At 38.8% G+C, this 18,243-nt stretch overlaps 1 protein-coding gene and 1 long non-coding RNA gene across 2 annotated transcripts in view; one reads left to right on the forward strand and one right to left on the reverse strand.

Moving 5' to 3' along the window:
• COL4A3 (collagen type IV alpha 3 chain) overlaps positions 1-18,243 on the forward strand; it is a 125,818-nt gene that overhangs the window by 16,876 nt on the left and 90,699 nt on the right. The gene's annotated exons all lie outside the window — the stretch shown is intronic.
• The window catches only part of LOC116867711, a 46,210-nt gene that overhangs the window by 1,343 nt on the left and 26,624 nt on the right, over positions 1-18,243 (reverse strand). The window contains exon 2 of the long non-coding RNA XR_004382651.1: positions 17,305-17,419. This is a non-coding gene — a long non-coding RNA (uncharacterized LOC116867711). The remainder of the gene's footprint in view (positions 1-17,304; positions 17,420-18,243) is intronic.

Consider the following 18,243-nt stretch of genomic DNA (forward strand, 5'->3'; position numbering starts at 1 on the left):
CAGGGTGAATCTGGGGGAATTTCTGAGAAACTGACAACCCAGGAACATCTGAATGTTCCCAGCAGAGCCCAGAGAAAAGGAGTGTGTGGGAGGAAGGGAAATAAAAATCAGAAGGCTCACTGGAATTCATTTGACTTCAGACTTTAGGTCAGGCCAGGTAGAAGATTGACTCAAACTTGGTGGTTATCAGAACTGGCCAGAAGGACCTAAACAGAGAGGAGACAGTGAGTCCAAGGTCAAAAGGCAGGTACACGGAAACCAGGTGACCCCAGAAAATAGAATGCAGTGGACATCTGCTTTTTTCCCCCCGACCTCTCCCCCGTCCCTCTCTGATGGTAGCATGTTGATTTTACTTTAGGGAACTATCATCCCTTCATTGCCAAGGGCGTGGGCACATGACCTAAGCTGAGCCAGTAAGTGCCCTCCCCCAGGAATTTGGATCCTCAACTGAAAATGCAAGGAGCTTATTTATCCTGACAGCAGTGCCCTGAAAAACTTTCCGTTAGTTTTTGTACCTTGATCCTCATAACAGCCCTGAGGCTGGTCTTTTCTGATGCCTGTTTATTTAACTTTTCTTTAACTTCTGTGTGCTGCCCCATGTCATTCCAACAAATTCCTCTTTTATCATTGAGTTAGCCTAAATAATTTCTGTTGCTTGCCACCAAAGAACCCTGGCAAGGATTCAGGAATCCAGACACCAGTCTGGCCGGCAGAACTGGTGGGTCAGCAACCTTCTCCCCTGGCCAAGAAGCCTCTTATATTAACATGTGAGGAGAGAGTTCCCCTCAGGAGCAACAGATTCAGGCCAGTAAGTGCACATGGGTGAACTCTTGCTAGGAAACTGATCAGGCAGTTACCCAAGATGGACTAGGGGAATGTGAGAACTGAGTTACTGGTTAATCATTGCTTATCACCAAAGTATGAGGCACTTTCTGTTTTGAATGTCTCTAGTAAGAGTGCCAGACCAGGTAAAAATCAAGATTGACTCAATCAATGTGTAGAAGAAATGGTAAATATTGAACTGTTATGTCTTCCCAGAAGATGTAACTTGGAATTACTGCTTGACTTAGACCTTCATCAAAGTAACCTCACTCATCAGCTTGGTTTCAGCCCTCTCTCTGCCTTGATCATCCAGGCCCCTCAAGAAGTTATGGTCCTTGCCTTTTCTACCAAGAAGGATCTGGTCAAAATTTTTGCTACACTCCACCTCTAGGGATTCATTTCTAAGTCTCTTGTCATGAAATACGTCTTTCACTTTATGAGGTCTGTCTTTTCTTCTCCAGCAATATTTGTGTTTTTTTCAGCTGCTTTAAATAATTTAACTTGAACATATTTCAAGTTCATACACAGAAACATACAAACCAGATAAAGCATTTTAAGTATGTAAAAAAGTCTAATCCTGTTCTTTTCATTATGCACATTTTGGAAAAATTCTCTGTAAACTGGTGTACACATTCTTGACCCTTACTCTGCATAGCTGTCTCACTGAACTTTTGACAGTAGGTTGATATTGTTTTTTTAGAAGTGGATTTGGTCAAATTATAAAAAGTTAAGAGCTCTGGCCAAGTGCAAGATTTGGTTGATCATTGATTAAATGAAGAATGGGTAGCTTGAGGTGATTTGCCACAGGGCTCTCAGGGATCACCCCAGGTAGTTAGTACATGGTGCTGTTAGTCCGTATACAAAGATCACATAAAATATCATAAGGACTGGTTGACATCTAGCAGTCTGAGGGAAAGCCAGTCCTACAAGTCATCTTTGCTCTTGTGTATATGGCAAATCAGTCATTACTACTGGAGGAGCTATATAAATAGAAGTTTAAGATACTGTCTTCATCTTCAAATGTGGAAGGAATAGATTTCATTTTATGTATCATACAGTATACCAGTTTCCCTCTTTTATACATAAATGGCCCTTTTGAGACCAGAGGGTAAGGCCCTACTCCATGGATCATTATGGTCCCCACAGAAAAGGAAGACTATTCCATCATTTGACAAGAAAGAAGTAAAAAGAGAAGTTAAATTCAGAAGGAAAGCCTTAGACTAATTCTTAGGCTTTAGTCTGTAATAGTCCTTTGTGGGACTTATTTTAGAATGTAGATTTCCTGACAAAATACTCATGGTGTGGCCTGGGAATTTTCACTTATCACATCTCAGATGATTCTGGGACAAGAGGTCCTTCAAACTCTCTTGTAGAAACACTGCCTCAGACTGATGGGAGAGAGGGAATGCCTGCCTCTCTCTGGGCCTCATCCTCCAGAGCCTGGAATCCCAGACCAGTCACTGAAAGAGTTCCCACAGTTGAACAAGTCAGCCTCTCCTACAGAGGGTCTGCTCCACATTGGCCAGGGAGGACTCTAGCAAAATAGGAGTGTGGTCCATACAAGGAAAATCACTGTGACTGGTTTTGTGTTAGTTATTCCTTTGGTAAAGATTTTTAGAGGAGGGATAAGGGAATATTTGATATGACTTCTACTATATGTTCAGGCCTCTACTATATATCCATCATTCTGTTATTGTTAGAACTGACTAACATCAGGCATATTACATAGAAGTAAGTCAAACAATGTTGGCTGTTCTGATAGTGATGTTGGTTGATGATGATTGTCCATCAGTGATGACTATGATGACAACCATGGTCTCTGCTGCCCAACTAGGAATTAAGGGGAGGATGTGGTATCAATCCCTCTCCCCCAAGCTAGTTTTTTATGTTGGTATCAGTGCCTCTAGTCTCACAGTGAGAGACATTTCAAGGGGAATTTGACTTTGATTGACCCCAAAACAAAGCTACAAAATCAAGCTACTTCTTCTTGCAAGGAGATTCTTCCTCTCTACCAATGTAGGATGATCTTGAGTTGGGTTTTATTAAGGGAGCAAGGAGGCTCCCCTGTTCGTAGATTTTAATATGATTGGTATGCCATGGAAGGAGTATAGACCATGCATTTTCGAGAGAGATTCTATAAGATAAATGTCCTTGTTTCAGGACACAATGGAGAATATGAGAGGTTCTCTTCCTAATTCTTTTTCATATGTCAGCTTTGAGAATCTTTTTAATATTTATCTTATAGATTCACTTTGCCACATATTTATGTTAATTATTTGGTTGTGTTTTGGATAATGTGAAATATATATGCATCTATGTAACACATGTGTAACAATTATACTTGTGAAGGTTGAAGAAAAATACAGTTACTTTAGTTGGAGACAAAAACTAGTGTTTCAGGTAGAAGCTGAGTGCTTACAACATGACAGGTACTGAGCTTGACGCTAGGCACTACCATCTATTGAATTCTCTGAGCCCTATGTTAAATAAAACATTAAAAAATACAAAACAAAAACAAACAAAAAACCTAGTGTTTCGTTGTCAGTGTAATTCACTATATAAAACAGATGCATTTTAGAAAAGGCTCCAGGCAAACGTATATTCAAAAATCCAACTGTATTGTTAAATTAACTTATATCTTCAAAGAAGTTTTGAACACATCAAGAAATAACTAAGAATCAGCCCCATATTTAGTATTCACTGTATCTTTAACACACTTGGCAGAAAACTTAAATAATACATTAATACAAGCAATGCAGAGTCAAAATGTAGAGAAAATGAAAATTTAGTTCTTGATTATATCATACATTTAGATGCTTGTCAACAGGACAGAAAATTCCATCAGGAACAACTAGTTAGAAACTACTTGGAACAACTCTTCTCATCGAAGGTCTTCTCACTTATTTCACATTTCCCAGATATTTTCAGGACACATACCCAAACTGCAGATGAGTGGCAATGCATTGTATTTCTTCTGTCCTGTAATCCAGATGCCATAATGTCTTTAAAAGTTCAGAACACCTTCCTCAGCATAGCAGAATAATTCCCCATCTTTTTCATGAATCAGGGATCCCAGCAACCATTCAGATACTGAGTTACCAAGATGCCAAATGGGTTCTTCTGCAAACTGAGAAAATGGGAGGAAGGATGGGAGTAAGGCTGGGGGGATGCTGGTGGTCACACCACTCTAACTGGGATGAGATTGGTAAATCTGGCAGGGCTTTTGCACAAATGGGCTTTGAACGGTGTGGTCATGCCCAAGAGAAAGTATGACAGCAAGTAATTGTTGCGTATGAACCACTTGAGTCCACGTGCTGTTTTGGATATCTCTATCTAGAGGAGTCTTTTTGATGCGGAACAGAGATTCTTCTGATATCTCAAGAAACAAGTTTTTGGTAGGTATACACACCCACCAATAAGAGAAATTGGAATCTAAGTCTTGAGGCAGGTCTCATGGATAATGGAAGTTACTGTAGGAATATACATGTTTATTGACCAAGTTATCTCATTGTTCCTTCAACAGCAGGAATTGTAACAACTCAGTAGAAGTTTCTGTTTCTGTCACCTCTGCCCCAGCTAACCAACAAGCTCATTCCCTAACTCGTGTGTCCTATCTCATGTCTTCTGCTCATTCACTTCTTTTACCAGATTGACTCCCTTCTGCCTTCTCTCTATTGGTCTGGGCATCCACTCCAACTACCAAGCACCTAATTCCCCACTTGAGAGAGAATTTTATTGGTCCAGCTAATCATACCATCTTCGCCTGTATATAGCTTTTGAGTCAGGACATGGCACAGGACAACAGACTCATCTACTTGGCTCACTCATCTGTGCCCAAGGATTCAGTCCATGACAAACTCTCAGAAAACAATCCCTATCATTTTGCTTTTATGTGGTCTTCATGAGAACAGTGTCCCCAAATTACTTCTTTTTGAAAACTAAAATAAATATTTAATGAAGCCAGATGCTATCTGATTGTTTTGCTCTAATAGAAAAATGTTTTAAGCCCAAGTCTAACAACTTTTCTTTATAGGAATCCTGGCTTCTTTCTCACTGAATTGAGAAGTGACTTTATTTTTCTTAAATCACTTTCAGTATTAACATGGGAATTTTTTTAGTACCTGGAGTTATAAAGTGATAACTCTTTGGATATTGTACCCTTTCTCTAGGAGATTTTCAGTCTGATTCTGTTCATAAGCAGATATTTAACACTGAAAACGGGATCCCAAATAGCCTTTTCAAAGCTCAGTGATCCATTGTGAGACATTGGCTTAACACAAAATACTTTTACATAACCCAAGCCACCAAGAGGGATATCCGGTCGGCTATTTTTAAAGCCCTCTCCCCCACACCATCTCACGTAACAGAGTTACAGCAGTTTGCTTAGAAAATTGGCACAGGTTCTGTAATTCATGAAATGAAAACCCAAATGAAATGTTTTTAACTTCTTTAGAACTGGAACCACTTTCACTTAGTGTGCTACAATGCCAAAAAAATAATTTTCAGGATTAGACACACGTATGTGCATGCACAATATAGTGTTTTGCATTGCCATATTAGTATTATGTATGTATTATGTATTGGGTTTACCATATAAATAATCTTCTAATTAATTCATTCAACAAGTATTTATAGAACTCTTATTTTGTGCCAGACACTGTGTTATGTTGGGGGCCTGAGAGTGAGGAAGGTGATCCTGACCTCACAGAGCTTCTAGGTTAGTAAGAGCTGGGCAGTAGGCCTGTGTGGTGATGATAGAGAATAGTTGCCACAGGGCACACAGAGAAGCACCAAGAAGGTTTCCCCAAGAAAGTGATATCCGTGCTGAGAACTGAAAGATGAGGAAAAGCCAACCAAGATGGCTCTCCCAAGGATGAGAGAGAAGAATCTTCCAGTAGAGAGAACAGTCCATGCTGGACTGGGACTTTCTATGCGAGGGCTAGAGAGAGGGCCAACATGCCTGGATGTGGAGAGCTAGGGGAGGGAGAAGAAAGGAGGTTGGGGAGGTGTAGGACTCCATCATACTGGATCATGGTTAAGGAGTTTGAACTTGATCCCAAGAGTAATGGAAAGCACAGAAAGTTTTTGAACAGGACAGAGATATGATCAGATTTATACTTTGGAAACAGAACTGTGGTTGTCGTTTGGGGAATGGACTGGAGACAAGGAGAAACTGAGGCATGGTGTGATTCAGGTGCAAGATGGAGGTGGTCTGAAAGAGGATAAGAGTCAAGAAGGTGGAAGGAAGCAAGCAGATCTGTGAGGTTGTTTAGGTCTAATTGATATGATAGTAGATGGATTGCTCTCCATCTACCCAAAGTCAGCATCAAAGCCTTGGCCTCAGCTGAGGACTTGTGCTACGTCTATCTTATAAATTAGTCTCTGCAAAGCATTTGTCTGTTTTACTATATTAGTATGCATTCCTTTTATCGATTAAGAATGAAATAACCCAGATTTTCAATTAGCAGCCCTGTAATTGTAAGCAACCTAAAACCCTATACAAAATGGCAAAAACATGGGATGCCTGGGTGGCTCAGTTGTTAAGTGTCTGCCTTGGGCTCAGGTCATGGTCCCAGGGTCCTGGGATGGAGCCCCATGTTGGGCTCCCTGCTCAGTGGGAAGCCTACTTCTCCCTCTCTCACTCCCCCTGCTTGTATTCTCTCTCTTCCTGTCTCTTTCTCTGTCAAATAAATAAATAAAATCTTTAAAAAATAATGGCAAAAACAGGGACACCTACCTGGATCTGTCAGTGAACCATGTGACCCTTGATTTCAGGGTCATGAGTTTGAGCCTAAAATTGGGTGTAGAGATTACTAAAATAAAAACAACACACACAAAGAAAAACAGTCTATTTTTTTTAAATTGGCATACTGTACCCCTGAAGCAAATAATACATTATAAGTTAAAAAAAAAAAAAAAGCAAAACAATAAAAAATGGCCTAAACAATAAAAAGTGTATTTTTTGTTCCCGTAACTTAAAAATCCACTGTGCAGGAGGGTTTCAGGTGAGGCTGGATCCACTGGTTCAGTGATATCACCAAAGACCTGGTTTCTTTTGTTCCTGCTTGTTATGTGATCTCTGGTTCATCCTAAGCTTGCCTTCTGTCATGACCTCCACAATATGCTTCCATGTTTGTGTCATGACTACCGTGAAGAGAAACCATCTCCACCAGTTATTCCCTCCCCAGACAGCAAGTTTCATTTCCCAGAAATACTCAAGGAACTTTTTTGGAGTCCCATGCTCTGGAGCCTTCACAGCGGCTAGAGAGAAAGAGGTGCTCCAACCGAGAGGAAGGAGAAGAATGTCAAGAAGAGGGGAAAGAAACCAAGTACCTATTACACTCAGTAAATTTCTCTTTGCATCTTAACTGAAGTTCATTGTTGTAAATGAGTTGAAATATTCACCAAACAAGGATACTTTGAAATAAATTTTCATCTTTTAGTGCCAGGTGCATGCAGGTCCCCATAAAGCTAGGAGAATGCTCAAGAGAGGGGACCTTCTCCCTCCCTGGTGCCCTGGCCCATCTGCACCGTGACCATTTACTTTCTCTGCAGGTTCTGCAGACACACCTTGAATCTCATCTTTTACAGATACTGATACTCTTTGAACTTGGACATAAAGTAATGCTCCTCATAGCTGTCTGTATCCATTCCTGAATAACTAAAATTGAAATACTGCTGCAGTCTAAAGCAAACACATAAATCTATACATGTATTTTGTGTATTATCTAGGAACATACATAATTTTATTACTTTGGAACTAGATATGTAACAGATGAGGGACTTCCTGTATTCTCTGTATAAGACTAAGACATATAATGATTAAAAATAAAATGTGTGGGGGTTCCTGGGTGGCTCAGTGGGTTAAAGCCTCTGCCTTTGGCTCAGGTCATGATCCCAGGGTCCTGGGATCGAGCCCCGCATCGGGCTCTCTGCTTGGCGGGGAGCCTGCTTCCTCCTCTCTCTCTGCCTGCCTTTCTGCCTACTTGTGATCTCTGTCAAATAAATAAAATCTTTTAAAAAAATTAAAATAAAATAAAATGTGTGATGATCTTCAATGATAAAAGTAATGTGTGCTTAAGAAAGAAAATGCAAAATTCTGAAAATTTGAAAGGAAAAATTCAATCATATTTTCACTACTTAAAGATAATATCATTGATATTTTTAGTATTTTCCACTAACATTTTTATTACATGCAAGATATTTAAAAACATAGATGTAAAGATATTGTGTATACAATTCTATGTTCTTTTTTCCTGTGAAAATAGACTCTGTAAATAATATTTATGTGGTCTTATAAACATTTTTAACATTTAGTCATTCTCAGTTGCTTCTCTCTTAGTGGACACTCAGGACATTACAAATTTTTTATTACTATGAATAATGCTGCTATAATCACATTTGTATATGGCACTCTGCTTCCTCTTCAGGATTCTGAACAGAATTCCCAGAAGTGGAATTGCTATGTCAAAAGGTGTAAGTGTTTAAGATTCTCCATACACACAAAAGACCCATTTATTAAAGGTCTAATATTATGGGGAAAAAAGTGAGAAGGCAGGAGATGCAATCAGCTTTATGAAAGTGTTTTGAAAAACAGTGCACAAAATCACTCTGCATCAGCAGTATAAAAAATCTTGATCGGTTCCATCTGAGAAGCATTAATGGAGCACCCCTGGTGGCCAGGCCCATATCAAGGATTCAGAACAAGACGTGCCAAGGGGCCACAATAGATTTCAGTGACTCAGCAAAACAGAGTTATCAGATTTCAAAGTCAGCCTAATAACTCATCTTGGAGACAGGTGTGGCTAAAATTTTACACCCTTGGCTTCAACTTCAAGAAATTCCCATGTAATTCTAATAGAAATCGACTGTGAAATCTCACATAACTTTTCATGGAAACCACTTTCTTATTTTGGTAGTTACAAAGGCTAAAAATAAAGGTTTTTTCATAATTCATTTCTGAAACACTAAGAAGAGTGAGAATCTAGAATGGTGCTAATGCTCTTACAAAGCACAAAGACACTGGCATTAGGTTGACCATTTCTTCAAGGGCAATGCCCTTATCGAAAATAGGGCAGTGAGAATCAGGGAGAGTATAAACAAAAAATCATCAAAAGAAAGAAATTTTTGTTTGCTTAAGCTTCTCTGTGAGTGTATCATTTCTTCATTGACGGAAGCACACCATTTAGAAGAAAGAATTAGTTTGCTCTAAATTCAAGTACTCATTTTAATTTCTCTGTTATAGGATGAAAAGCAAGACACAGAGTATAAATACTAAGTTACATTATAGCATTTGGATGCAAAATGTATTTGGAAGACATGGTTCATCAGTCCCATTATTCCTGGTGCTGACAACCTATGTCATCTCTGTCTCAATTTCCTCTTGCTACATACATCTCCGCTTATTGTGGGGATGAAATGATGTAGCAGATATGAATGTGTCCCTCCTGTCTTGGGGTTGATGATGAAACTGTAAAAAGTCTTCAAAAGTAAGTACATATCACTGGCAAGAAACTACGTGGTAGTCCTCTTCTGTGACTCAAATCCTCAATCTCTGAAAGTGTCCCTTTTCCTGGGACTTTGCTCTGTGTGTGTGTGTGTGTGTGTGTGTGTGTGTGTGTGTGGAGTTGGAGGTGGGGGGAGTTGGAGAAGTGTCCTGGAAGAAGATATAGGTCTGTCCTCTGTGTGGGTGAAAGTGAAGAGTGAATAAAAGATCTTTGATAAATCAAGTGGACTTTGATAAATCAAGGGGAGCAATGTTTCTTAAACTTCCTATAGTGAAGGAACAGTGTGGCTTACTTTCCATTTTATCTTGGACCATTACTATTATATGATGAAAATGAATTATAAGAAAGTGGAATAGGAAATATATAAAATATAAGACCAAACGTTTTGTTTTCCAACCATCATCGTTAGCTCTATCAAATTGCTCTAAACTTTCTAAATCCTTACAGTCCAGTTCTGTATTTATTTAATTACGAGCAGGTTAAGAAACTAAAACCAATGCTTTGAATTGCACTGACTTAGAGGGCCTGAGTAATGCAATTAGTAATGAATCTAATAAGCAAACTATCTCCTAAATACAAAAATACATCTTTGCCAGGGCTCATAAAATGTTTATAATAATTGACCATAATTTATCACAAAGAAAAGCTGATGGAATCCCACAAAGTCCACCAATAGAGTAAGAATCAAAATCTACCCACCATGCAACAAAATTATAAACAAATACAATTAGAAACAAACATCAACAAAAACTCTTAGCTTAAGGAAGAAGTCAAGATCACAATGGCACGGTATTTAAATAAGTATCGATAATAATGAGAAGATGAGGAATAAAATCCTATGGGATGCATTCAAATAACCTCTGAGGAAAATGCATAGTTATTATGTCAGTCCGTGTCTCAACAAGACACATGCGGCACATTCAAAATCAGATAATTTGAGCAGAGTTTATTTATGGATACAGTGTTTACAAATTGAGGTCCAGGGAAATCATCAGAGATGCTATAGCAGCCAATGTTCCCGCCTCTGCTTCCTTTCCTGGGACGCAGGAATAACAGTGGTACTGAGCTGGTCATGAAATGGAGGGATACAGGGAACACAGAGACAGGAACTCTGGAGCTCAAGGCAACCAGGCAGGGAGGGAGCCAGGATGATGAAGACCCTAACCTCATCTGATCCCTCCCTCCTTCCATCTTAGGAACCCCTTGTGGTGGAACCCTGGGCTGTGGACCTTACAGTCAGCCTCCCAGGACAGGGAGCAGGCCTGGAAGGAGGCCCAGAGTTACCTGCCAGTGCTGTAAATCATACTCTTCACAAAATAAAGAAGACACGTGTAGTAAGCCATCAACTCAAAAGGCTTCTTAAAAAATTCAAATACACAAAACTAAATCAGAAGGGGGAAAACCAACTAAAAACATAAAACAGAGTGTCAGTGAAAGTCGAAAAGCTGTAAATTCATAAATACAATAGCTTGGTTGTTGGCAAACAGAAGTAGAAAATACGAGCTCATCTAATTTTTAAAAAAGTAGAAAAATCATTGATAGACAAAACGAGAATGTGGAAATAATGACAAATACAAGTGAAAGTAAAAAATCAGTTTGAATGTTCCATGCTAACAAACTTGACACATAGATGAACAGAAGTGATTTTCAATTAGAATATACATTATTAAAATTAAGGGAATTTTGTAAGAGAATTATTAGAATTATTAAGAGAATTAATAGAATAGGCCAATAATCCTGGAAGAAACAATAAAGTTCTCTAATAATTACCCTCTAAGGAAACTCTTAGCCCAAAAGTTGTCACAGTTGAATTTTTCTCCATTTCAGGAAGTACCTAAACTTCAGGCTATTAAATGGTCCTGGTACATGAAACAAAACAATAGGTGTCCTAATTTTTTTGTTTCCATTTTTGTTATCTTACTAACAACATTAAATCAATTCCAAACTTGAGCAAGATATTGCAGAAAAAATAACAGGAGTGTTAATCCTTTAAGTGTCCTGATGAAAAAGTGCTGAAAAAAAATTGGCAAAATAAAATAAAGTAATAAAATAAAAAATAGTACAGTATATATTAAAAAATAATAAAACAGCAAGAACAAGTAATATCATTACAGAAATTAAAAGTTACTTAATACTTTTCTTTATAAATTTACCATGTTTAGGGGTACCTGGGTGACTTAATCAGTTAAGCATCTGCCTTTGGCTCAGGTCATGATCCCAGGGTCCTCGGATTGAGTCCCACATTGGGTTCTCTGCTCAATGGGAAGCCTGCTTCTCCCTCTCTCTCTGCTCCTCTCTCCCACTTATGCTCTCTCTCAAACAAATAAAATCTTTAAAAATAAATGAATAAATTGACCATGTTTGTAGGTCAAAAGAGAAAAGCATAACCTTTTCTCTGTAGATACTAGAATGCATTTGAAAAACTTCCAGTCATTTTTCCATTTCTCACCACACACACACATACACACACCTTGGAAGAGTAGATGTAAGTGGATAATTATAATAGCTAACACTTACAGAACCTACCTACTGTGTGCCAGGAGTGGTGGTAAGCATTCTGTATGTGTGAATTAGAATGCCCCTATTCTCCCATGAGGGAAGTTACAATTATTCTATTTTACTAATGAGGAAATGGCAGAGACAGGTGAAGTCATGAGAGTGGTGAATGGTAAAGTTGTCATGATAGCCTGGCATTCTGGTTCCAGAACCCTCGGTGTGAGCACACCAATATACTGCCTTCTCCATGGCCTCTGTATATATGGGAATCATTTATTTGTATGCCCAGGTGAAGAATGATCAAAATGCCAAAGGTCTTGGAAATAGCTCCTGTTTTGGGAGAAAGAAAGAGAGAAAAAGAGAAAGCAAGCAAGCAAGCAAGTCCGGTTTCCCTCTTACCTGTGTATTAGTGAGGCCCAGCTCGTTGGCTTGTCTTTCTATGGATTGTTGCATTTTTCTCTTGGTCAGAATAGATTTGATTCAGCTCTTAGCTATCTATGTGGGCCATCTTCTGTAAGTGATAGTGGGGGCAGCTATCTTCATTTTGTAACCCCTCATGGCATTGAAACCAAAGTCTGGAACTGAGATATTTGTTTCCTAAATCAAGGTTTAATCAAGCAAACTTAGATGGGTGAATGGCCATCAGAGTCTGATTAGAAGTAGGTACTTAACTGCAAATGTTGATTTTTTTTTTAAATTGTCACAGTGCTTATTTAAAAAATTTAACTATAACATATCATTGGACCTAGAGGGTATTATGCTAAGTGAAGTAAGTCAAACAGAGAAAGACAAGTACCATGTGATTCCACTTATGTGGGGAATCTCAAAACAAAACAAACAAACAAATAAATACAGAAAACTGATGGCTGTCAGTGAGGAGGAGAAGTGGCCGGATGGGTGAAACAGGTGACAGGGTTTAAGAGGTAAAAATTTCCATTTATAAAATAAGTAACTCATGGGAATGAAAAGTACAGCATCAGGAATGCAGTCAATAACATCGTAATAACTTTGTTAGGTGAAGATGGTAGACTTACCATGGTGAGCATTTCATAATATATATTAATGTCGAATCACTATACAATACACCTGAAATGACTATGCTATTATTATATGTCAACTAGACTTCAATTAAACATTTTTTAAAGAAACAAAAAAGTCTATAAAAAGATAAAATATGGGACACCTGGGTGGCTCAGTGGATTAAAGCCTCTTCCTTCGGCTCCAGTCATGATCTCAGGGTCCTGGGATGGAGCCCCGCAGGGGTTCTCTGCTCAGCAGGGAGCCTGCTTCCCCCACCCCACCCCCTGCCTCTCTGCCTACTTGTGATTTCTGTCTGTCAAGTAAATAAATAAAAATATTTTAAAAAAAAAGAAAAAAATATATATATACAATGTATCATTTATGAAGAACATGAGCTGTTATGTCAAGTATTAAACTGTTTCACATGAGCTAAGGAGCATTGAACATGGTTACAAATGTATTTTTGTTAATACTTTAAATGAAGCACATGGAATATATACATCATTTTTGAGACAAATAATTTTTTTCATTCTTTCAAAATTATATTCATTTAATAAAAACTCCAGGCCATATGCTAGTGCTGGGGCTATGAAGAGGAATGAGCCTAAGAAATTCCCATCAGAGTGGTAGATTAGAAAATTTGCAAACTACTTACCCAACTGCTATAGTGAGGTAAGCCTTCGAAGTTAAGAGAGAAGAGCTCCAGTGGCCCAGTTGAAGGTTCTTGGGAGGTAGCAGGAGAGGGAGAAAGGGAAGGTGGGGAGAAGGAGGGGGACAGATACTCCATATTTATGAAAGTCCCTCCTCTTTTTTTTCCATTTTAGAATCATTTCAATTTTATATTGAAGGCAATGTAGGGTTTTCAGCAAGGAATCAACATAGATTTACATTCTAGAGAGGGTATAAAGGGTGGCTGGAAACAAAACTGACTGAAGATCATAGGAACTGGGGTGGTCGTACTGAATCCAAGGAATCCAAGCAAGTTCCTGGGACGTTAACACCCCACCCTGTCCCAACATCCCATCATTGCACGCAGGCCGCTCCACCAGCCGTGCTATGACTTTGGACAATGACTTTCCTCTCTGAAAATTTGGGCATGCTCACACAAGATCCAAAAGAGTGCTCGTTCAGCACCCTTGAAAATAAGATGACTAAACTGAGGGGCTATTTTAACATTTTCCTTGTATATAAAACTTTTTCTCTCTTTGTTGGTTTGGTTTACAGTGAAGAATGTCAGTTGTTTTTACTCTTAGCTAAGAATAGAGAAAAATGAGTTCAGGAATAAAAATTCGGGCCAGGCACAGAGAAGCACGTTACCTGGAAGGGAAGACCAGTCAGCAACAGGGCATCTCAAAATAAACATTTTGAGATACTTATCACAAGAAAAATTCCATGTTCCTGTGGAGGATTTACCTTGGTAATTGCAAACTCAGTACTTTTATAGCAGAATTAGTTACTAATTTTCCTGTCTAGCCACCCCTCCCCCCATCCACCTTTATGTTGTTTCTATCACTGATACAACCTGGAAATTTTTGCCTGTGGAAATTCCTGCCCCTGGTACACCATCATGGGGGGGGGGGGACTCTTTTAGAGATTTAAATATAACCGGATAATCAATGCCCTGTTGTAGCTCGTTTTGGTTCCGACTGCAACTATGACTGGATCAAAACAGATCTAAGGGATTTATCTCTAATCTGAAGCATTCCAAAGAGATTGATTTGAAACTTCCCTAAAATCTCTGAAAGTACTCAGCTGGAGAAATGGCTCAGGGTCAGGCTTAATCCCCTTCTTCAGTGTTCCCGAATTGTTGCCCACAACTCAGGACAACAACCCAAGGCATCAGAATCACCTACGAGAAAGTAAATATGCAACATCCCTAGCCCAGCCCAGATTCACTGAATCAGAATGAGGACCGGTATAGGGAGCAGTTCAGAAGGGCTTGTACTTTTCCTGGGTAATTCTTGTGCAGATAAAAATACAAAAAAAGAAAAAAAAAGGAAAAAAAAACTAGAAAGATGAGTCATGCCTTCAATGATTTTTAGGATAGGTAAATTGAGGTAAGTGCTTATCTTTACATGTTATATGTAAATTAGTAAATTACATGGCATGTTTATACCCAGCCTTGAAGGCAGCCCACTGTGTGTATGCATAGCAGAGTTTGACCTCATCATAGAATGCTGGAGGTCGAAGGTGCTATTAGAAGTGGCTTTGACCAAGCCAAGGAACAGGAGTGAAGCCTTTTCCAGGTATACAAGGCTAAGTACTGGCAGAGCCGACTGTGGGCTGAGTTGTCCCACCCTACCATCTTAAGACATTTCTTTTTGTGATCTGGGTATTCATGGGAAGAGAAAGAGCAGAAATAATTTTGTATGTTTATGTGTGTATATATGTATATACAGCTCAATGCAGGAGTTGGTTCCCCCCTCCCATCTTCAATGTAAAGCTGCTTTCCATTAGAGTATTAATTCAGGCATTCAGAGAGTCTTTCCCAGGTGCAGGCAGTCCCAGGCACCTCCTTTTCTCCATGGTCTCAGATAGCACTCCGTGGGCATAGCATTTCAATCATTGCTTATTCTCTCGTTGATTCTCATCTCTCTTCTGTTCCACATTGTTGGCTCCTTGGAGGCTGGCCCACAGTGGAATTTTTTTCATGGTTCCAAACATAGCTATGACACACCATAAGTGCTTGAAGAATGCATGTGAATTTAATAGTTGCCCATTTTTAGAAAATAAGAAAGGTAATGGTGGATGTTTCTAACTTACACAGGTGCTAGAACTTATGAAACTGCTCAGACTCACAAAATCACTGATAGCAGGTGCTTTGGCAGGGTAGGGGAGGAAAATCTTTTCTTCTACCCTCTTAGGTTTCATGCCAGAGGCTTGTGAATTAAACTGACAAAAGATAAGTTAACAAAAGAATAGCATATAGCTTTTATGTGATGGTAATATTTTTATGTGCACAGGGAACTCACAGAAAAGAAGTGAAAAACCCAAGGAGGTGGTTAGACTTGGGGATTACATACTATTTTTAAAAGGGGCAATAAATTATGGTGAAGGGACTGACAGGGAAAAGGGGGTTGGGGCTTGTGTGTGGTAAACATGTGAGGGGAAACTAATGGTAGATAAGAGTTATTTATTAAGGTATATGTATGCAGACTCATCTCAGTACTGTCTCTGTCCCTGGTAGTAAGAGTTTTTCTCCTCTTCCAGGTATATGGGAAGGAAGAACACCTTCTCAAGGGGCATAAATGCTTTGCTTTGATGCAGATCAAGAGAGGGCAGAGAGCACATCTCTTTTCTCAGTTGCCTTCCCCTCAAAATAATCCTTATACCAAAGTGGCATGTTTTGGGGTAGTATATTCTCATCCCCTTCAGCAGCACACATGGAGCTAAAACATTTCTGGTCTAGACTGTTAATTCTAGAAACCTATGCACACCCCAAAAGCAGAATTCTCTAAGAGAACTAAAAGAACATCTTAGTTCTCTGTGCTTTGCACTTGTAAATTCATCTCTATAATCAGGTACATGACATTAATTCACAATACTGGTTATGACTTCAGTTTTCAAGTATAAAGGTAACATCTCTGCTTATTTTTTCCTTGGTTTTGTTTTGCATTTTTTTCTACAATTCTATTATAGAAATTTTTAACCTTGCAGGAAATTTGAAAGAATTTTTCCCTTACCTTTACTTAGATTTAGGTTAGAAACTGCATTTTTCACATTTAATTTTAATATGAAAATCAGAAAGTGTCTTGCTTGGTTTTTAAAATAGTTTTGCTTGAACAAAAGCATTTTATAAAGTTGGACTGAGATGTTATCTTTTCTTTTAAAATATTTTATTTATTTATTTGACAGAGAGAGAGATCACAAATAGGCAGAGAGGCAGGCAGAGAGAGAGGGAAGCAGGCTCCCCACTGAGCAGAGATCCTGATGCGGGGCTTGATCCCAGGACTCCGGGATCGTGATCTGAGCCGAAGGCAGAGGCTTTAACCCACTGGGTCACCCAGGTGCCCCTTGAGATGTTATCTTGATGAATCTCTATTCTAAAACCAAACAGCCACCAAAAGAAAGAACCAAGGGAGGGGCACCTGGGTGACTCAGTTGACTGGGCAGCTAACTCTTGATTTCAGCTCGGGTCATGATCTCTTCTTATTTCTTTCAGATCTTTCTGAAAGATCTTTCTTTCTTCCTAGATCTTTCAGATCAGATCTCTTCCTATCTACAAGTTCATGAATAGTTTTAAGACATGAAACATTTCCACTGAGAAGGAATAAAAAATTTCCTTATTGGTAAAATTTTAACAGTAATATAATAGAGGCAACATAGCCAAGTGGAATCAAAAGGCAAAACTGAAAATAAGAGAAAAGAAGGAAGGAAAAGAAAATGAAAGAGAAAAGAAGGAAGAAAGAAAGTCTGACATATTTGGGGTTGGAAGCAAATTGTCACAACCCCAACTCACATTCACTCAATGGTTTCAGCTGAAATCTGAAGGCACAAAAAGAAGAATGGAAAAAGAGTATTCGTTTCCAGTTGACCTTGATTTCAATAGACTGTGTAATCCAAGGTGTGGGGTCCTGTGTTTAAAGAAACAAATAGTTCATTCTCAAAACTGAGAAATACCTGATGTTACTACAAGCATCAGAGAGAAATAACTGTAAAATAGGAAGGATCCTAAATGGAGCACAGGATTTAAACTCATCAGTGAGACTCAGGCATTCCCATTGGATATAATTCTCCAACTGAAATGAACGACTCCTGTCTACTGGAAACGGATAAGCAGGCTCATTTTTTCCAAAGCATCCCCCAATTCCAAATGAGGCATTGGTCTAGTTTGCCATTACTTGTTTTGACAGAGTCTTCAGACCGCATGAGATGATGTATTATTAACTAAAAGAAATTTTGGTGTACTCTGAGTACCAACTCTCAACCATTAACCTGAACACTGGTGAAAAAGGACTTCAAGATTTGCCAGTGCACTAAACCCTGTTTAGCAGTTTGATTTCAAGGTTGGTTAGCAGCATGAAAACCCAGGTGCAGAATTCCTTTCCATAATTATTGTACTACCATGTACTATTAAATAAAGGTTTACTGGAACTCGGTGTTTCGAATGTAGGGTAACACTGTAGGGTGTCAACAGGCATTCACAATTACCTGAGCTATGTAGTTCACCTGTGTTCGGACAACTGTGTAATTTACACATGTCTGTACTTTCTTTGTGGCTATTCTTATGTTTTTTCCTATTTCATTGTCCTTCCTGTCAAATGTTACGATTTTTGCTCTCTGTATTTCTTGAAGCCCTACCTTCTTTAACTATGGCTGTCTTTCTTTGGCACCTGAAGTTTGCTGTCTATGTTGGACTGATGGTATTGGTTTTCTAACATTAAAAGAAAAAAAAAAA

Source organism: Lontra canadensis, unplaced genomic scaffold (genome assembly GCF_010015895.1).
Source record: "Lontra canadensis isolate GAN:19392208 unplaced genomic scaffold, GSC_riverotter_1.0 scaffold13, whole genome shotgun sequence".
Classification (NCBI taxonomy): Eukaryota; Metazoa; Chordata; class Mammalia; order Carnivora; family Mustelidae; genus Lontra; species Lontra canadensis.